Source organism: Schistocerca nitens, chromosome 2 (genome assembly GCF_023898315.1).
Source record: "Schistocerca nitens isolate TAMUIC-IGC-003100 chromosome 2, iqSchNite1.1, whole genome shotgun sequence".
Classification (NCBI taxonomy): domain Eukaryota; kingdom Metazoa; phylum Arthropoda; class Insecta; order Orthoptera; family Acrididae; genus Schistocerca; species Schistocerca nitens.
The window spans coordinates 854,949,919-854,972,852 of record NC_064615.1 but is presented as its reverse complement, the minus strand read 5'-3'; the positions used below and the strand labels follow the sequence as shown (position 1 = coordinate 854,972,852).

The 22,934-nt window shown below is 42.5% G+C and overlaps 1 pseudogene; it reads right to left on the bottom strand.

The window, feature by feature from the left end:
- Positions 1-1,066: 1,066 nt before the first annotated feature.
- LOC126238678 (5S ribosomal RNA) lies at positions 1,067-1,184 on the bottom strand (annotated as a pseudogene).
- Positions 1,185-22,934: the final 21,750 nt, after the last annotated feature.

Sequence of the window (22,934 nt, the reverse complement as noted above, 5' to 3'; positions counted from 1 at the left end):
GAGCCGAAGGCCCACTCGCATACCTTGATGATGGTACGAAACAGCTTTATACCTCGCCTGGGCCTATAACACCGCCATTGGACTTGATGAGTGGAAACATGTTGCCTGGTCGAACGAGTCTAATTTAAAATTGTATCGAGCAAATGGTCCTGTACGGGGAAGGAAACAATCCCATGAATCCATGGATCCTGCATGTCAGCAGGGGATTGTTCAATCTGGTGGAGGCTATATAATGGTGTGGGGCGTGTGCAGTTGGAGTGATATGGAACCCCTGATAAGTCTAGATGCGACTCTGACAGGTGACACGTACGTAACGTCCTGTCTGATCACCTGCACCGATTCATATCCATTGTACATTGCGACGGACTTGGGCAATTCCAGCAAGACAATGCGACACCCCATACGTCCATAATTCCAAGAGAGTGGTCCAATAAACGCTTCCGCTGGCCACCAAACTACCTAATCATGAACATTATTGAGCATATCTGGGATGCTTTACAACGTGCAGTTCAGAAGAGATCTCCACCTCTCGTACTCTTACGGATTTATGGACAGCCCTACAGGATTCATGGTGTCAGTTCCCTCCAGCACTACTTCAGATATTTGTCGAGTCCATACTAGGTCGTGATGCGGCGCTTCTGCGTGCTCGTCGGGACCGACCCTACACGATATTACGCAGGTGTATCAGTTTCTTTGGCTCTTCAGTGTATAATCGCTTGAAACCTATTGTACCCCAAGTGGCTACCCTTGCAGGATAGTCCACCCTACCGACCCAGCGGCATATCAGTGTTCGTACTTCGAGAACAGCAGGTACAAGGCCAGCAGTTAAACGCAGTTGATTACAGTGCACGGTCTACAAAAAAAATCACTCCGCCTTCAGGTCCCCAGTGGCCCATCGGACCATCCGACCGCCGTGTCAACCTCAGCTGAGGATGCGGATAGGAGGTGCGTGTGGTCAGCACACCGCTCTCCCGGTCGTTATTATGGTTTTCTTTGGCCAGAGGCGCTACTATTCGGTCGAGTAGATCTTCAATTTTCATTACGAGGCTCAGTGCACCCCGAAAAATGACAACAGCGCATGGCGGCCCGGATGGTCACCCATCCAAGTGCCAGCCACTCCCGACAGTGCTTAACTTCGGTGATCTGACGGGAACCCGTGTATCCACTGCGGCAAGGCCGTTGCCTACAAAGTCTACCCTTAGGACTTATATCGCACAGGGTCTTATCCTACTGAAACCCGTTTCCGATAACAGCGCTAGGCCTTTCAGCAGCTCCACCATTACTGCAAGTAGCAGAGCTTAAGCTGCAAAACAACCATATACAGGCGTAAGCACAACCGAAGTTTTCCAGCGAGCTCAATGGAAACAACGCTCTTCTTGTGCACCGCCGTCCAAGGGCACACACCAGGCGGCTTAGGTTTCAACAGCGCTGCACCCCATTGTGCCACGATGCCAGACACAGCCTGATTGCCAGAACAGGAACTGATGCCTCTTGTTGATAACAAGTCACTACCAGCTCAGGCCCATAGTCCAGAACTGCTGGCGACGCGAACTTTCCGCTCCGTCCTGCGCAGTCTGCTCGCCTGTTGCGCTTCCTCGCCGGCTCCCTTCATAGCCTACATCTCCGCTGAAGCTATGCGCAATACCCACGTGGCGGCGCTGGGTATCAAGCGCCGCGCTTCAGGCGATCAACTGACAGATGAAGGGTGGACGCGCTCCTGCACTTGGCGGGAATACAAATGTGCCAAATTAACGACACAAGCTCCATGAACAACAATTTCTTTAAAAAAGTTGCCTTACACGACTAAGGGAACTTTGTACTTCACTTTTAAAGACAACATATTGTAGTCATAGCGTGCAGGCTTTCACGACCGGCGTCTTCATGAATTAAAACTTCCGTAACTATAAGCAAGATAACAAAAGGAATGTAACAGCCTAAAGAAATTTATTTGTATTTAAAAACAAATAACTTTCCCAAACAATAATTACTTTTCTTTTTAAGGAAATCTCTACTCTTCAGCAGTTGCCCTGTATTCCAATTCGCAAGCACTCCAGACTATTACAATCTTCCTCTTTGAAATGGCTCTTCCTGATCGTTCGATCTACTCTTGTTCTCCACGTTATTCTCGGCCATCCGAACTTCCCAGCTACAACCATTTCAGGATTGCTTTTGGCTGTTGCCGTTGCTTCATCCGCCGTATATGGCCATGCCACTGAAGACCTCTTTCCTGAATCCATTTCATGACTTGCTGTTCTATATCCATTATCTCCCTAATCTCTTGATTTATTTTCTTAATTTCTTTTCCGCCCTTCTTATTCTATACATTTCTATTGCGTGTTCTCTACTTCTATGTCACTCCCCGAAGTTACGTCATTCTGCAACATACATTACCATTCTTTCGACTACTGTTTCCAGAATCCTCTTCTTTGTTTTTTTCGATATTTAAATGCTCCACGGAGCTTAATTTAGCATCTTAATTGCTCCTCTTGCCTGCTGGATTCTGCCTTCCAGAACTGTTTCATAGCTTCCAGAGATACAGGTAATCGCCCTAAATATTTAAACTGATTTTCTACTACAATGTCCCTTCTGTGTTCTCCCACTGCTAGATATTCTGTTTTCCTTATTCAAAACTTCTACAAACTTCTTTATCATAAATTTGAGATACTTCGAACTTTGTGTTATCAATACTTCATCATTGACATGTAACAATGAGTAGATTGGAAATCACATACCTCCGCACGATTGATTCCTCCTTTGCAATACTTAAAGTAATAGTGTTGGTGATAGTAGTAGTTGTTGTTGTTGTGGTCTTCAATCCGCAGACTGTTTTATGCAGCACACCATGCTACTCTTACTGTTAACGTCTCTTCCTATCTGAAAAACCTACTGCACCTACATATCTTTGAATCAGATCACTGTATTCATCTCTTGGTCTCTTTCCCCCACAATTTAATCCAGTAGTAAATTGGTGATACTTAGATTTCTCAGAACGTGTCCCATCAACTGTTCCTTTCTTTTACTCAATTTATGCCATAAATTTCTTTGCTTTCAAATTCTATTCAATACCTCCTCATTGATTACGGATCTACCCACCTAATCTTCAGCATTCTTCTATGCCGCCACATCTGAAATGCTTCTGTTCTCTTCTTTTCTTATCTCCTTGTCGCCAACGTATCATGCTCCTGACTAATATCTTCAGAACAGAGGTACTAAAGTTATTTCTGTATTCGATGTTAACAAATTTCTCTTCTTCAGCAACGGTTTTTTGGTCCCTGTGAGTCTATATTTTATATACTCTCTACGTCAGCCATCATCAGTTATTAAGCTGTCCAAATAGCAAAAATCATCTACTACTTTTAGTTTCGTTTCTATAGTCTAACTCCCTCTGTATGGCCTTATTTACTTCAACTACACTGCATTATCGCTGTTTTGCTATTGTTAATATTCATTGTCTTACATCCTCTCTTCAAGGCACTATCCATTCCGTTCAACGTCTCTTCCAAGTCCTTTGCTGTGTCTAACAGAATTACAATGGATCGACAAACCTCAAAGTTTTCATTTCTTCTCCCTGAAATATAATTGCTTCTTCAACTTTTCCTTTGATTTCCTTTACTGTGTGCTCAGTGTACAGGCTGAATAACATTGATAATAGGCTGACATAGGGTACAAGCCAACCTAACTACCTTTTCAATCACAGCTTCCCTTTCATGCCTCTCGAACTCATATAACTGCTACTTGGTTTCAGTAAAAACGTTACATTACTTTTCGATGCCTGTATTTTACTCCTGCTACCTACAGAATTTCAAAGAGTGTGTTCCAGTCCACACTCCCAAAAGCTTTCTCCAAATGAACAAATGCTATAAACGTAGGTTTGCCTTTCCTTAAATTCGCGTCTAAAATGTCGTAAGATCGAGCAGTCCCTAGTGTGCTCTTACATTTCTGCGGAATTCAAACTTATCTTACTCGAGATCGACTTCCACCACTTTTTCCGTACTTCTGTAAACAATTCGAGTTAGCACTTTGCAATCATAACTTATTAAACTGGTAATATGCACATCTGCCATCACCTGCTTTCTTTAGAATTTGAATTAAACCATTTGTCTTGAAGTCTGAGGTTGTTTGCTCTGACTCATACGTCTTGCACTGCAAATTAAACAGTTGTGTCTTGGCGTCCGGCCATCCTGATTTAGGTTTTCCGTGATTTCCCTAAATCGCTCCAGGCAAATGCCGAGATGATTCCTTTCAAAGGGCACGGCCGACTTCCTTCCCCATCCTTCCCTAATCCGATGAGACCGATGACCTCGCTGTCTGGTCTCCTTCCCCAAACCAACCAACCAACCAACCAGTTGTGTCTTGGCTGGTTCTCGCAAGAATATCAGTAGTTCTGCATATCATCTATTTCAGGGGTCTTGTTCAGACTGAGATCTTGTCAGTGTTCTTTCAAATTCCTCTGACATTATCACATCTCCTATCTCACCATCTACCTCCGTCTCCGTTGCTATAATACTGCTTCAAGATCATTTTTCTTTTATCACTCTATATATTTTTCCCAACTTTCAGCTTTCCCGTAGTTGCTTAGTAGTAGCTCTCAATCTGAGCTCTTGATATTCATATAGCTCCTTTTCTTTCCTTTAATAAGTTCCCTAATTTTTCTATAGACTGTATCTATCTTCCCCCTAGTTATATACGCTTCTACATCGTCACATTTGTCCTCTAGTTGTTTCTGCTTAGACAGTTAATGGCGAAAATTTCTTTGGACAGCAATACGTGATTTCGTTTCCGTGTACCACAAATCACACTGGGCTCTCTCTAGAGGTCACCCTTGTTTGCTAGACGTTTACATTCCTTTTTGCCTGCTTCATTTGCTGTGTTTTATATTTTTCCCTTTCGTCAAAATGTTTCAAATGGCTCCAAGCACTATGGGACTTAGAACTACTTAAACCTAACTAACCTTAGGACATCACACACATCCATGCCCGAGGCAGGATTCGAACCTGCGACCGTAGCAGCAGCGCGGTTCCGGACTGAAGCGCCTACAACCGCTCTGCCACAGCGACCGGCTCCCTTTCGTCAATTAAATTCAATATATATTTTGGTATTAAAGGACTTCACTAAGCCTTGTGCTTTTACGTATTTGATCCTCAGCTGCATTTGCTACTTTACCTCTCCAAGTTTGCCGTTTGTCTTGCACTATATTTCTAGCACCCATTTGAGTCAGTCATTGCCTAATGCTCCCTTTGAAATATCAACAAGTTGACATATAGTCTGTCGGCCGGAGTGGCCGAGCGGTTCTAGGCGCTTCAGTCTAGAACCGCGCTGCTGCTACGGTCGCAGGTTCGAATCCTGCCTCGGGCATGGGTGTGTGTGATGTCCTTAGGTTAGTTAGGATTAAGTAGTTCTAAGTTCTAGGGTACTGATGACCTCAGCAGTTCAGTCCCATAGTGCTCAGAGCCATTTGAACCATTTTTTGACATATAGTCTCGTCAGTTTACTTCTTCAGCTGGGGAAAAGTTTCTGCAATTTACATCTCCCAATTAACAGTTATATCAAGCAATACATCCCTTGATACAACTGCTTAAATACTACCCACCTTACGTAACACGTGTTCATTTCCCGCGACTCTACCTCCTTAGTTAGCCGATGTCAAGTTCTTCCTTCAAAACAAATACTGACTCTGCGTGCCTGCTGCTGACAGTATTGCAATCTACACTAAAAAGTTTACCGACGTCCAGAAATGACTTTCCACAACAACAAAATACTGGATGTCCACAAGAAACTTTCCTGATTTTCAAATGCAAAAAATGGTAAATCTGTGGGACAAAGTTAATTGTGGTTTGTGGCATCATCTAAAGAAACATTTGTGTCGTTTTTTTTCTAAATATTTACTTTTGTTTGTTTCTGGTAGGAGATAATTACCAGGAATGACCACTCTAGAAAGAGCCCAGGGCGGAAACGAAGTCACCTATTGCTGTCCAAAGAAATTTCCTCTATTAATTTTAAAGGGGGCAAGGACATCTTCAGGCGATTAAGGTTTCATGCGATAAGTTAATAGACACTGGAGGCCTGAACAGACAATCGGAATCTGGCAGAAAGCCATCTGAGAACATGGTAAGGGAGATCAGTGAAATCTTTAAAAGAAGCGCATAGAAGTTAATTCCCAGCACATCATAACAGTTAAATATTCCTCGTGCAACTGTTCACGAGGCTCTACATTAATAATCTCGCTTATGCGCTTACAAAATTCGAAAAGTAAAACCACATGCAACTTCGCCACGAATTTGCTGTTGGGATGTTGGACTGGGTCAGGGAAAACTTCCAAAACTTCCAACGATCTAGGGAATGTTTTCTCTGACGAAGCAACCTTCGGCACATACGGGAACGTTAATCGGTACAACATTCGCATCTGTGACAAAAAAAAAAAAAACTTAATTTTCTGGAACATCACAGATACCGAAAAAGTGAAGTTGTGGCGCCTGTTGGCCTGTTGATGAAAGACAGCATAGTTGGATTAGTTTACTGCTTCAAGTAAACAGTAACTGGAATTTCCTGTCCCTTAGCTTCTTCTTCATCATCATCATCATCCCAGTGTGATCTCCCTGTAAGATGGTGCAGCACTGCAATGTTAGTGACTTCTTCCACTGAACAGTTCCGCGCAGCGAAGTGTAGGTCGTGATACATTAACAAGGTGATCGTTGCTATCTCCAGAAAAAGCCCCACTGGATTTTTTTCTATAGTTTTATGTGAAGAGCGTAGTGTATGCCATATTTTTATGTGATATCCACAGAAGAATGGTAGATCCAGTAGCCTCCATCATCCCAGACATGCTGTGCACTTTTGGGTTCAGATAATATATTGTCTAAACATATTGCGGTTTACGATAGGAGCACATGTAGAAGTGTATCACTTTGCTGTACAAAGCTTTTTGATTTACTTTACATGCTGCTGCAAACCTGAAGTATATTTGTCTTTTCTTTTCTGTTTCATTGAGTTTGGAAATCAGTGAGTTTTCTTGCAGACATTCTGCACAAGAAAGTACGGATCACTAGGTACTACATGCTAAAATAAAGAGAAGAAGCGTCAATAAAACTATGCTCACATAGTACCTCTGCGGTTCACGTCCATAGGCTGCAACAACTACCTTATTTGAAGCCAGTTGGAAACACACCATGTTTTGCAACGTCATGTAGGGTGATACCAGTCGCCTGCTAGCAAGGGATCACATGGTTTTGTTTGTTACGGGGTAAAATTTGCTTCTAGTAGTTACGACTGTAACGTGGTTGTCACATATTGCTATGTGATCTTGTTTCGTTTTTCAACCACTATTTCGTTGTTATTTTATTGAGAGACCTGGACATGTTTCCTTGGGAGGAAGGATTTGTGCTTCAAATGGTTCAAATGGCTCTGAGCACTATGGTACTTAACATCTGATGTCATCAGTCCCCTAGACTTAGAACTACTTAAAGCTAACTAAGGACATCACACACATCCACGCACGAGGCAGGATTCGAACCTGCGACCGTTGCAGCAGCGCGGTTCAAGACTGAAGCGCGTAGAACCGCTCGGCCACAGCGGCCGGCGGATTTGTGTTTATTCGTTCGGAAGGTGTGCTCTTACTGTGGCCTCTAGTTAGTGTTTGGCACCAGAAGGTGGTCAGTGAGTCCCGTTTGGAGGAGCAAGCATCCCTAGGGAGTTGGGCAGATCCAGCACCTGTCCTTGTTTAGGGCAGAGACCACTGTGTCACTACTGCTGTCTCCAGAGGATAACTGAACATGACATTTTGCCTTTCCTGTTCGGACACCAAACGATAGGACGCAATCGCAACGACCAAGCAGTACGAGAAACTCATATGCTAGTACGTTAAATTTTTACTGTATCCAGTCGAATGGGTCGCCCCTGTGACCATACTTGATGCGGAGAGATTTAACAATTACTATGACACTGCTACAGGCTAGTACCAACCTCCTGTTTGATAATGTGTCTCGTATGTCCACAGCGGAAAATTTCAGTTGTGATCCCCTGTCTTTTCATAAAGTAAGTAATATTCTGGTTCGTCAAATTGACAACAGCACTGAGTCGTCACAGTCCATGTGGAATTTTTGTTTGAAAGTTGTGAGTTGGCGGCGGAGAAAGATGTTTTTTGGCCATTTGTCTTATGGCCGCTATAAGGTGTCGACTGACGCAACCAAGCTAACCTGTGGTGAAATTTAAGTGTCGCAATTACGGTAGAACGATCCGCATTCTGAGCAGCTCGGAACTTATTTATTCTGCCACTTCATTTGTGTTGCCTATGTTATTGTAATTTGTGGTCTCGTTAAATTTGAATTCTTAATCTTTCTAAATAAAATCTAGAAGCGTTTTCTCCATAAAGTCTTCCATATAATTCGTTACCACCCTCTTTCCCCAGTGTTAACGTCGTTTTATGTAATTTCAATTGATATACTTTGGAGAACTTTGCTCTCTATCCATTTTGAGTGTGATGTGTACATCGTCAAGAGCAAATAAAATTTTGTTAAACTCATACCTGACTTAGATTTCAAGAGCCATTAATTGTCCTCCAATTTCTCAATGTTTAAAAAAACTAGAAAAACTCCGTCTGAACAGACCTTGAAAGGTCCAACGGTACCGACCGGCCACCGAGTCATCCTCAGCCCACCGGCGTCATTGGATGCGGATATGGAGGGGCATGTGGTCAGCACACTGCTCTCCCCGCCGTAAGTCAATTTCCGAGAACGGAGCCGCTACTTCTCAATCAAGTAGTTCCTCAGTTTGCCTCACAAGGGCTGAGTGCACCCCGCTAGCCAACAGCGCTCGGCAGACTGGATGGTCACCCATCCAAGTGTTAGCCCAGTCCGACAGCGCTTAACTTCGGTGATCTGACGGGAACCGAAGTTACCACTGCGGCAAGGTCGTTGGCTTCTCAATGGTTAGGCGACGCACAAATAACAAATATAACCTCTTCCAAACTTGAGTCGCTGTTCTCTCTGTAACGGTGTTTGTGTTGTGTACTTTGTACAGTGGTCAAACACAACCAGCTCCTGTTCGACGTTTGAGATCCCCATCGCATTTTATGATTTTTCTTTATCTACTTTCCACACGAAGCGCGTCAGGAAATAATCCCCTTTATGAAGTGCGTTTTTCGTGTAACCTGGTCTCTTAACTTTGCGATTCTTGGTATGTGTGAGCTGCTGCACTATTCTAGTGACCTTCTTGTAGTGTGAACACTCACATTATTGTAATTATTGGAGTATCTTTCTGAGCAGATATTGGCGAATTTGTTCATAACTTTCACTTTGGCTGGATTGATGTTTCGCATGTTTCACGCTAGGAAGTGCTGAGTTACGTATTTATCACAGACGTGTATTTATATATGTCGTTGGTACTTACAGAGACAGCAAACGAGAGAGAGATGAGATTCAAAAGCTTCATTACCGGTGCTTTTAAAGTGTTTTGCAGATATATTCGTTAGATTTTTCATTCTAGAAAAATGCTGTTTTTGTGTACCTTTGAGAAGTTTTAATATAAGACAGGACAGTCTAGTTGTATGTCACATTGCGCTAGAGCTTTTATTTCTCCGAAAAAAGCAATTACCTAAATAAACTGAATTTCTAAAATCCGTTCATTTGGGTAAAATGTTTAAACAACTGTTTAAGCATCTGTATACTATGTCGTCCTACAAGACAAGAAAATTCTTATCTCAACATGCTGCTCTCAGTGTGTAAAAGAGAATATTACTGCATGAGCACAAAACCATTGTTTTTGCAATCGCAGGCTATAAAGAATCATTTCATTATGGACCAAATAAAACTTAATCATATTACTATGAGATGCACAATGAGTTACAAGATAAATTTCCATTGAAACTGTAATATTTGTGTTTTAAAACTAATAGGAATAAAAACTAAATGCAATACACCACGTTTACAGTCTAAGAGTAATCAACAAGTTCTCCTAATTGCTACTGCTCATAAAGTAGACCTAAAATTGTTTTAGATTTAAATATAACCTGGAGTATATACTAAACAGGTCGATTCGCAAGATAGAACTGTACATTATTGTTTAATTAATGATAAATTTGAGTACATTTATCTAACCTACTATCCTTAGTCGTTCATTGATGTAATTTTGCACAAATTAATCTTTTAACAAAATATTAAAGAGCATACAATAACGAGATTCCTCTTCAGATTCAAAGGAAATAATTAAGTGATCACACTCAGTCAACAAATTTGATGTATACTCCAAGTATGAAAACGTGAACATACAATCCTAAGAGAAACTTCTTCTTCCCTACTAATGTTTCAGAATTCCTTAATATTCTTGTAAGCTGAACGTACGCTGGGCATGATCAACAAAAATAATTTTGTTATGTTTGAATCTCGAAACATATTATTTTACAGCACCTGTACCATCCACTTAACTTACATGTTTGGTGCGCCTGATGTTGCAAAATGAATGGTAGCATGAAAGACGCAAAGATCAGAAGGGGAGAAAGGCGTGTGTTCCCTCTACCCCCTTATTTATTTTATGTGTTCGAGGAGACAGTAACTACAGTGAAATAAAAGACAACTGGAATCAAAATTAATGGTATTCACTTTCATTGCATCAGATTTTCCGACGACAGTGCAATCGTGGCAGAGTGTTTAGGGGCTTAAATGAAAGTGTATCAACACTTAAACTAAATAACAAGAAGATAACTCATAGTTATAGACAAGAAATAAAGTGAAGGTAAGATGAACATAAAAACTGACTGCGAACAACTAGATAAAGTAACGGAACTTCACTATCTGGCTAGCAGTGTAGAGGAAAACAATAGGTCTTAATTCAAGAGAACGAGAATAACACTAGCCAAGAGCAACTTCCAAAATAAGAAAAATGTACTACTGGACAAGCACATCAGCTTCAAACTAAGACAAGATTTGTAAAGACCTTTGCGCGGAGTGAACTGACATACGGATGTGAAACGTGGACGTTAGTGGAGCAAAAGAAATCTCGCATCGAAGGTGCGTAAATGTGGTTCTGGTGAAGAAGTACCAGAGAAGATGGACTGACAGGGCAGCAAAACGAATGAGATGGTGCTACATGGTAAAGAGAGATTAAAGGATTGGTGAAGCTTATAGGTTAAAGCAAAACAAGACCCGTTGGACACTTAATTGGACATAATATTCCTCCACAACACATTTTCGAAGGCAAGATCGCAGAGAAGGATGGAGAACAAAAAGAGGGGACGGCCGAGATCATCCTATTAAAAAAAATAGGTTCAGTGAGATTCCGATCTCACTCATCAATGAAGAGGATTGCTGAAGAGAGGAATCTGTGACTGCAGAGAAAAAAAGAACTATTTTTTTTGTTGCAGCAGCCAGTGGTACTGTAATGCATAGATGGCTTTTTCATGTTGATAACGTACCTCTTTGTTCTTAACAAATTTTCTTTAAGCATTAAGAAGGTTTTCCGGTCTCAGATCCTTATGTTACGCCCTTTTTCAACCATCCTGTTAGTGTAAAAAGTTATTGTTTAAAACAAACATTTATTATGTAACAAATGTAATTATCTTAAATACCACGTAAATAATTTTTGGCCGCTATATTGATGAGTCTATGCATTAAAAAATTGGTGCGAAAAATACATCTGCTCGAGCTGCGCAACTTAACTTTCCACAAGACCGAGGGTGACGTACAGGTCTGCAATCAAAATTAAACAAATGCATTTTATCAGAATAAAATTCTCCATGGCCAACGGCATGAACCCTGTAAACCAAATTTCCTGAATTAAATTTAGAAAGTTGCCATTTAGAAACGTAGGCACTGGAAATCTACCTATTCCCTTACCTTTAAATGTAAATAAATACCAAACATTACAAAAAAGGTATTTTTAGGTAGACGGGAAGATAACAAGTGTCTATTGCATTAAACAGAAAACAACATCCAAATTTACCGAGTTGTTTTTTTCATGCGATCCAGATTAAAAGACGTTGTCTGGCGAAATAGACATTTAAACTTTTGAGTTCAGTTTTTGTGCACACAGCGTTAAAATTTTTTAACTAACCATTAATCAGCTGTTCCTGGGCCATACCCTAAACTTTTCTCTTCTTCCAAGATTTCATTTTCTAACGCGAGAGTCCCTGCAGCCTCAGTTCTAGCCTCGACGCTGCTCTGGAACGAGCACCGGTTCGAACGCTTGAGGCGTCCCTCGTCAATTTTCCTGGTGAATTAACAAGCCGTGGTGCCGATACGGACGTGACCTTCATGTTGTGCAGGACAACTTTTACACTCTAAAACATGTATTTTGGAGCATAAGTTCAAATTAATGAATTCAGTAGAATTCAGTACCTCATTGTTGTTCTGCATGTAGACATGTCCCCATCAGAGTGTCGTCAATCAGATGTTTGTATACATCAGCAGTAGCTTCAATAAATTCTTCACTATTCAGTGGTGGCTTATCATCAAAAGTACCCAGTGTCCTGATCATCCCTGGTTGCTTCGATTTACACCAACTTTCAGAAAAATAATCGTGCTGCGGATTGTCATTCCTTGAACTCCTGCCGTATAGTGTGGTCATCGCCGCTCTTTTCATCTCCGTAGCTCGTGGTCTTGCGGTAGCGTTCTCGCTTCCCGCGCACGGTGTCCCGGGTTCGATTCCCGGCGGGGTCGGGGAATTTCTCTGCCTCGTGATGACTGGGTGTTGTGTGTCTTTCATCATCATTGACTCACAAGTCGCCGAAGTGGCGTCAACTAAATGGACTTGCAACACGGCGCCAGAACTTCGGAAGCATGGCGCCTCCCGGCCAACAATGCCATACAATCATTTCATTTTTCATTGCATCTCAATTTTCTCGAAAGGATTCACCTGAGACATATTGTGGGCAAGTACAATACGTATATCAATATATCCTTTGAGCTAGTGTGTTACAACAGATTTACAGAGAAAGAAATATCTATCGGAGTCGGAAACTGTCCAAGCGCAGAGAGTGGTTAGAGTGTGCGCATGCGCGCTTCCATTGTGACGTGATTTTCGGGAATAATGAACACCTTCTCGACAAACTCCTTTTGATCAGATATTCCTAAGATTACAATGCATGAAAAAAGAAACGATGTTTTGAGACCTGGAGGAAGGGAAACTCCTTAAGAGCGCACATGTCGTTTCTGTCGCGGGCAGCAGATTGCGCTGCAGTGTAGCGTATAAGCCAGGGGCAGCGACATCCGACGTCAGCCAGTGGCGGCCGCGGATGCGCCGGCACGTGTGGCGCGCCCCCTCTGACGACCTCATTATATGATGCAAATTAAGCGAGAGCGCCGCTGCCGCCACGGCACACCTACAACAGGGAGGGGCGCCGCCTCCTCAAATGCCACCCTGTGTTTGGCGGATGTCAACACACGAAGGCAAAGACGTACTTGTAAGAAGAGCATTTTTTGACTTGAAAGCGTGCATAGAACTGTTCACTGAAGGCAAAGATTTTAACAGTAGTTATTTTAACCATTGCCGCCATGATGTTAACTGATGAGGATACCATGGCAAGCGCCTGTAAAGTCGTGCAGTGGAAGAGGGGTGAAAATAAGCGTTAATGTGTCTCGGCTTATTCGTAGATACTCATCCGTTTCTGAGAAAATAGCGGTCAAAGCTTACGACGCATTATACAGGATATTAAAAAAAAGACCCATTTTAACTTGTAATAATATTGAGACAAATGTCACTAGGTAACTGAAATAGTGCTAGATGTAATCGGCATGGTCCAAAGTTTCAGAAAAAATTCGCTAGATGTCGCTACGAGCGCTGACCTGGAACGTGCAGCCAGTATCGCGCTATATGGCGTCCGAGCAACAGAAGGCTTATTGTTACTGAATTTAGTAGTACTCAATCAATGATCGCAGTTCAGCGGGCGTCTCATATTCGATTTCGTGCTAAACCACCATCACTAAAGAACATTCGACGGTGGTATAAACAGTTCGAAGAAACAGGGTGCCTCTATAAAGGCGAAAGTCCTGGTCGGCCACGTGTTCCTGAACAGGAACAAATCCGACGAGCGTTTGATCGGAGCCCCCGCAAGTCTACGCGCCGTGCTAGCCGAGGACACCCATTACCGTGCAAGACTGTGTAGCGTGTGTTACGGCGTCGTTTAACCCTCAAACCATACCGATTACAACTGGTACAAGCTCTTCGAGATACTGACAAAGTGAAGCCAGTGGACTTTTGCAATGCTATTCTAGAGGACATGGAAGGTGACACTTTTATGCCACGGTTGATATTCAGTGATGAGGCAACTTTCCATATTAGCGGTAAGGTTCACCGTCATAATGTGCGTATATGAGGGCTCGAAAATCCTCATGAACGTGATTCAGCAAAAGTTTCGCAAAGCAAGCTTTATGGACCCTACTTTTTTGAGGAAGAAACCTGAAGATGGAAGACCACCGTACTGGCACAACAACGTGCGCGGTTTCCTCGATGCCAACGCGCCTCAACGTTGGATAGGGCGTACGGGACCGCCAGACCAGGCTTTACACTCTTGACCTCCTAGGTCCCCTGACCTAACACCATGTGATTTCTTCCTGTGGGGATATGTTAAACAATGTGTTTACGTTCCTCCCTTAGCTCGTGACGTTGATGAGCTAAAACCAGAATATCAGATGCTGTGGCTTCAGTGACAGACGCCACCTTACGCTCAGTTTGGCATGAATTCGGCTATCGGCTAGGTGTCGTAAGTGCAGTCAATGAAGGACATATTGAATGTTTATGACGGATTTTTATAAACTTCTGTCTTTTGTGAGTAATTTAGTATGCAATTTGTTGGTGTTAAGCCCTTATTCCTAATAAATAATTATATTTAAAATCGGGTCATTCTTTCTGGGACACTCTGTATGTCTTTTAGTACAACCAGCAGGTAAGCAGAAGTGGTGGCAAATGGGGCCGGCGCGGCAGCTTAGCGTGTTCCATCAGAGGGTAAACCGCCTTCTGTAATAAAAAACTGAGTGAACAGATCAATGATGAACTTAAACGGGTGTCATGGGACGTCCACCAACAACAGATGCAACGAACAATAACGCACAAAATAAAATCAGCAAAAAAAAAAAAGAAAAGACGAAAGCCTAGTGTAGTGGATTTACAGTTCAGGGATAGAAGGCCGTTATATTAACTGAGAAATTACTAGTGGGTTTTGCAAAAAGTGTACAACATTTATTATATAGTATACGTGTGTAGAATGTTTTCAGGTTTTCAGAGGTTACAGTCTTTTTAATTTCTAATACTCTCATATTTCATTCTTACATCAATTCTTATATTAATTCTTACATTTTATTGTTATTATATTTATTCTTTTTCCTTTGTATGATACAGATCGTAGAAACATTGGAAACGGAAATTCCGAACACCATCGTGTAAAGACAGGTTTACCGCAGTGACATTGCTTCTTAAGAATCTCACTTGGGAAAGAAGCGTCGTTAACACTGCTGAAGATTTAAAGCATTGGCAATAAATTCGCAGCAAACCACCTGTGACGGATTGTTTTTCGGAAAATAGTAGTTACAGCTGATTATGAATTAAGATACATTCCAGGAATTTCACAGAAAACAATTCCAAGACATTTTCTCAACCTTTCATTTATTTATTTCTAATTCATTCACAAAACGGACAGTTAGTAGACATATAAGAATAATGTTATTTCAACATAACTGGAAAACATTCGTGTAGTAAGCTTCTACGGATATGGTTAGGTAAATAAAAAACAAAACTAAAAACAGTAACGGGTTTCGAGCACGGGGAGCAAAACCCGAAACTACGATGCTAGTAACTCTGACACCGCTCCGCTCGAGTTTACGATGTGCTAAAAGGCACAAACACAACACTTTAACTGCCATTTCCTCAGAAATGGACGGTTATGTATGCATATGCCGAGACAACTGTTCGCTTATTTTGACTTCTCTTCCATTAAGCGAAGTTTCTAGGAAATGGGAATGTGACATATATATTTTAGCCGCAATCATCTCATGTTTGTATAAGGGTGCTGACAACAACGACCTAAACAAACAACAGCTGACATAAGCATTCACTGTTGGGGCACTGTAGCTTCTGTGCATGAAGTGTGATTCTAGCAGCTTTCCGAGAAGTCAACTTACCCCTAGGACGAAAGAGCGTATTGCATATAGTACGTATCTATTGTCTCTATATGTATCATGCTAGAAATCTTGCGCTGCATTTCAACAGTTGGGCTTCGAAACGTTTCTACAGAACTTTTACCCGTTTCTTCACAAGTTTTGTAGCGACATCATTGTCCTGCTGCATTTGTTGTCCGGCGTGTTAAGGTTTGGGGTTCGTAGTGACCATTTAAATTGGCCTGAAGAGCGTACTGAACCATGCCTAACCATGCGACCTCGAAAACGTTCATCAAGGAACTCCCGAACTTAAGCAGCAAAGTACGCTTCAGCTTGCCTGTACTGTAGCCTCCTCTGATCCAAGAGTCCTCTCTCTTCAAACTAAGGTATTAAACACGTTTGCAATGTGTCCAGATAGGAATTTCAGTACGCGTACCATTCAAATTAACACGGTCAGAACAGGTATCGTGGTAAAACCTCGTCTTTATAACATTAGTTTGGTTCCTTTCCAACACTCACTAATAACGGCCTTTTCCTTAGAGCAGAAAGCCACATTCCTTCTGTGATAGTTACAATATATCGCACATTCATTAGAAAATAACAGTTGTGAGCGAGACATGCCATCTGGAGTTTGTGCTAAGCACGTAAGGCAGGGAGACCGTAAATCCTTTCATTTTAAAACCTTTTTTGATCTAGCCTTTGCATGTCCATCTTTTTAGACATGGCTGCGGGACTCGGTTGTTCGACAGAGCGTCGGTTGTTTATGGTTGAAGTGATCACTATAGCAAAAATCTACTGATATCAGTTTTGTTGGCCCCTGTTTTCATCACAAACGAGTTAGATTCTGCCTACACGTCGGTCAGGGACACGAAGATACCGCAGTAAAACCCTGAAACTGGTTGCCAAATGCAATAAGTTTGGAAAAGGTTGGAACCTAGGTGGCTGAAAGGTGTTTAATTTGACTTCCATTTCTTTGATCTAGTGTTGCATTCCTGTCCGCGCTGCTAAATGTTCAGTGACTCTTTAGATCATGTATTTCATTGGAGGTAACTCAACTGACTGAACACCGTCGGCACATGCTTCCTGCAGCGTTTCCTTACCTCCGTTACGCCGTCTTTCTCTTACACTGCCTAACACAAGGCCACTCTTTACCTCTCCGTTGGCAGCCCTGTCTGTGGACATTCGTGCACAAACACATACGCAACTAATAGCTCCTCAACATTGTAACTGTGTACGCTGACATCAGCCATGTCTTCATAACTGATATAATGCAATGCGAAGTTTAAGTGGGAATATATTTTGAAAATTTTGTACTGTGCCGACGATAGTACATAATAACTCCATTTTTGATTCACTAGCAGCTGCTGTTACAGTTTGGTGAACTATCGTAATTGACTCGCGCTGACAAGAATGTCTCATATTTGCAGGATTAGGATCGTCCGTAGAGAGATTCGACTGTGAGAAACAGCTGTAAAAATTTTTGTAAGATAGTTGATGATTTGAAACGATGCCTTTGTTAAATGCTATGTTTTAATTGCGGCGGAACAACCGTGCTCATCTGGTAACCAACATAGAAGGGCTTACGCACGGGTAAAAAAAGAAATTGATCTAGAAATAATAGAAAATCATTACGCTCTGATTTCACGTGTTTTCATTGCGTTTTGGTTTTTCACGTTTGCGACGCACTTGATAACTCGATATAACGGGCAAAGATTTGTTTATTCATTTAATTTGAAAATAAATTTGTGTCTTTTTTTATTGCAACAGTGTTCTTTGCGATATAATTGATTAAGTTCACTATAATGGTCTTTATTAAATGATGAACGTGATTGGTAGTACAGAGGATGGAAAATATTTGGAAACAGCAAAAACGCAAACATTACCATTCCTAATTCATTATAGGAAATCTGTTGACATTCGAAGCAGAAAAATGGCTCTGAGCACTATGGGACTAAATATCTATGGTCATTAGTATAACACAGAGTTCTGAAGTGATTTTTTCAGTTGTCGTCCTCTAATTTTTTGTCAGAGTCCTCTTCGATGATCGTCTGTCACTATCGCTCAACATTAACTTTCATCCGCATTGTGACTTAGCGCATTTATATGAAATACACTGTACGACAAAGAAAGAGAACGAAGAAATTATGCTCATGTGACGGAAATCGGAAGATATGATTTAGACGTATAGAAAAATGGGATGAATTATTCAAGAAAAAGAATTGCACAAACAGAGCAAGTCAGTAACATGTTGGTTTGCTTCTGCTCCTTATGCGAGCACCTATTCAGTTATTCGGCTTGGCGCTGATTGATAGAGCTGTTGGGTGTCCTACTAGTGAATACTGTGCCAAATTCTGTCCGACCGGTGTGTCAGATGGTCAAAATCCAGATCTGATTGGAGGGTCCTGCCCATTATGCGCCAAGTATCCTCAGTCGCGGGGATGTCCTGCGATCTTGCAGGCCAAAGGAGGGCAGGCAGTAAGAACTTTCGCAGTATGCGGGTGGGTATTACCTTGCTGGAACGTAAGCCCAGGACGGCTTGCCTTGAAAGGCAACAAAACCGGGAGCAGAATACCGCAGGTCTGGTGTCTCATTGAGTGGAGTAGAAAGGTCTTCACTGATGAGTCCCACTTAGAACAGAGTTGGCCAGCGAAGGCATGTCTGGAAACGGAACGGACAGCGGTGGGATACGAAACTCATTGTCCCCCTCCGTACGATCCGACAACCAGTAGGGATGGCCTGTGGTGCTGTTTCATTTCATAGCAGGACTCGTTTGGTTGTCATCCGCGGCAGCCTTACAGCATACCGGCACGTCGCCGACCACTCAGCACACATTGTTGAACATGGATTTACGCAGCAGACGACCCCATGTTGATCAACGATATCATCAATTACGATTGCAGTGGAGTCGGTATCATCGAAACTGGACAACGGATCAATGGAAACGTCTCACCTGGTCGGATGAATCACATTCTCTTCTCTCTCTCTCTCTCTCTCTCCCTTTTTTTTTTTTTTTTTTTTTTTTTTTTTTTTTTTTACACTAGGCATAAGGCAATGTTGGGATACTCCTTCAGCTATGTTAACGGCTGCTCTAAACGTGCATCGCGCCACCAACATAGGACGGTTGGAGCAGTATTGCGCTATAGAAGATACGCACGGGAGATTCTAAGCACAATGAGACCTAACGTGCAACGTTACTACGGAGCACCTTCCTCACATGCGCGAGGTCTTCCCAAGAGCGAAAGTCAATCGTGTTGTAGTGGTCTGGGCATCGTACCGAACTCACAATGACGTCTTGGCAGCTGGTCGTGTCTTTACTCTCTTCCCTCATCAGTGTTTTTTATTTGCAATGAATTACTTTTGCGCCTTTGGGAATTTCCGAGCAACATTGCACAAAAGAAATACAGGGAACATTTCCACAATCCAATAAAACTAGAAGTGATGAATGAAAGAAATGGCATTCATGGTAATTGAAACCTTACAACTTTGCCATTTATTCAACATTGATGGCATTTATCATTTTTTTAAAAATTGTGTCCTTTAGATAGCGTCCTCCTGTATGAATGCATGAAAATGTGGCTCATGTGACATCCACAACTTGTTGAGAACTTCATCATCATTATTTTTGTTATGATTTTTTGTCAGAATCCTAGTTAATAGTTGCCCCTCAATTGTTCCACCATCTGTAGTTTGTCCGCGGACAAACCGCTGCTGCTTGTTTATTCATTGAACGCCGTGGGCTCCGTTCGACAGACTCGCGTACAATATCAATGTTCACTGGAGAACGCACACTTCTTGGTCGTCCTGTTGATTTCTTCTTGAGGGCAGGTCCAGTCGGCTCAAAGTTATTAATCCAACATTTCATCGCATCCAGCATGAGATTTACAAAAAAATGGTTCAAATGGCTCTGAGCACTATGGGACTTAACATCTATGGTCATCAGTCCCCTAGAACTTAGAACTACTTAAACCTAACTAACCTAAGGACAGCACACAACACCCAGCCATCACGAGGCAGAGAAAATCCCTGACCCCGCCGGGAATCGAACACGGGAACCCGGGCGTGGGAAGGGAGAACGCTACCGAACGACCACGAGATGCGGGCATGAGATTTACACTCTGCAGCCAAGTGTGCGCTGATATGAAACTTCCTGGCAGATCAAAACTGTCTGCTAGTCCTGCATGATTCGCAGGAGAGCTTCTGTAAAGTTTGGAAGGTAGGAGACGAGGTACTGGCGGAAGTAAAGCTGTGAGGGCGGGGCGTGAGTCGTGCTTGGGTAGTTCATTTGGTAGAATACTTGCCGGTGAAAGGCAAAGGTCCCGAGTTCGAGTCTCGGTCCTGCACATAGTTTTAATCTGCCAGGAAGTTCCATTTTATCGCATGTTTCGACGGAACGGCATCATGACGTCCTAAATTATAAAAGCGTCGAAACTCCCTCCGCACCGCTACCAAACTACCATTGTTTTTATAAAACATTTCTATGGCTCAAGCACGCTATTGTCCGTTCCACTGATGCATGATTGCTGAAATGGCGGACTGTTTACTCGCTGTCAAATGGTTCAAATGGCTCTGAGCACTATGGGACTTAACATCTGAAGTCATAAGTCCCCCAGAACGTAGAACTACGTAAACCTCACTAACCTAAGGACATCACACACATCCATGCCCGAGGCTGGATTCGAACCTGCGACCGTAGCGATCGCGTGGTTCCAGACTGAAGCGCCTAGAACCGCTCGGTCACAGTAGCCGGCCGCTAACTGCCACGAGCTCGCAGAGCTGCCTCTTGCCCATGGCTTCCACTACTCATTTCAAAGTTTCCCGTTATTCTGTGTCACCCTGTATTATATAAGGGGGCTATTTCTGTAAGGTCTATACATTTAGTGATTACTTTCATTTCTACATTCTTACACTCATAATTCCGGGCGCCCTGTGCCCGGTAATGATAAATTAAACACTCTGTCCACCAAAGTAATGACAACAGAGTCAAATCGCCCCCTTCTTTACGCCAACTATCGTGTCCCCACAGATACACAAAAACACTGCTCTAGCGCTCGAAGCACAGAAGTGCAACGACGCCTCCACTATCTTTAAGATCTCATACCTTCGCAAAATGTGAGAGATAGAAACATTGGACGAGTGTGTTACTTGAAAGCACGAGTGCGTTACTTCACAGACGTATACGAATAGGGAAGACGTCGTCAGCTAGTGCGAAGAGTCTAAAGAAGCATCCAAGAAAAGCCAATGTGGCATAGAACAGAATCAGCGAATCGAACTGCTAAATAGACTACACTGAGTAGCGCTGCAGTGGATAGTGGCATGTCGAAACAGCAAGACGTAACGACCGTCTCACATCACGTGGCTTGGGCATTTAGCGATCTCGATGGGCAGAGTACAAACCTCTGCTGGCAAGAGTCCAGTCCGGTGTAGCTACCCTGGCGAATAGTGTGTTGATTTCCTCGCCGATAGCACGCGAGACATGGAAAATACGATTCGCCTTTCTCGTACATAGAGCCGAATTGTACATCCACTGCAAATCCAGACCTATCATCAGAAGGGAGACTATGACGCTTAGCATACCTCGCGTATTATTCCTACTGTGCGTTCTTTTGGTCACCAATGTATCCGCTTCTGGGGCGGCGGGTTTGTTTTTCTCTGTCGTCGTTTCGCTGCCACTACCTCACAAGAGCTTGTAGACTACTTCAATGAATAGCCAGGAAATAGCCTGAAACCTGATACTCGTAACCTAAATTCCATTTCTGTACGTTTCAGCTGGACTGAAAAAAAAAGTCACACTCTCTTCTTCGAGAGGAGTAAGGAAAGAACGGCGGTGTACTAAAGGTTTACTCTCTCAATAAAGCACCAATACTCAAAAATCGATTGTTTCACGTGTAAAATATGTTTTATAAAGCACATCGTTTCGTACTACGCTAGCAGACACTTGTTACGTTTCAGAGCCTAAAGTTCCGCCGGCCGGAGTGGCCATGCGGTTCTAGGCGCTACAGTCTGGAACCGAGCGACCGCTACGGTCGCAGGTTCGATTCCTGCCTCGGGGATGGATGTGTGTGATGTCCTTAGGTTAGTTAGGTTTAATTAGTTCTAGGTTCTAGGCGACTTATGAGCTCAGAAGTTGAGTCGCATAGTGCTCAGAGCCATTTGAACCATTTGAACCTAAAGTTCCTCAAAATTCAATTTTCAATTAATTACCGTTCTGAAATTAATAACTCAAAGTATTGCTTATTGATGGCCTAAAAGTGGTAGATCTTAACTCCGCTTATCGCAGTGATGGATATTACAAAGTGCAGTGAGACAAACCAGATAGAAGGAAGCTAAATAGGTTTTTCAAATATTGCAGATCACGCGATAGTTCACTCCGACCAGATCTATAAACGGGCGATCTTAAAGTTCCTCAGTGCTACTCAAAGGTGTCCGTACACAGTCAACCGATAGTTTGCGTTACCGGTTGCAGATTACGTCATTACGCATCCCATCGTGGAGTTCGGCGCTGGCGGCGACATGCACCGTCGGCAAAAGACTGTACGAATGAGCTACGCGGCAGCTTCGTGGTTCCATATTAAAACGGAACACTCGCATCTAAAATCTTAGCGCTCCTGCCTCGTTGCATATTAAATTATTAATTGCGGGAGTAATTCTTCTATTGCGATCGTATCTCATCTGTAATTTTTCATATTATAAATCTATTCTGAAGACGATACCCATTAAATTTTACTGTCATATCAATTTAATTATGACTGTTAAGATATTTTCTCCTCCCCATGGACTAACACCAAAACATTGGTGGGAGGATTTTCTGAAATATTCTGCCGAGAGCAATGCTTCTGATGCACTCACTCATTCCAG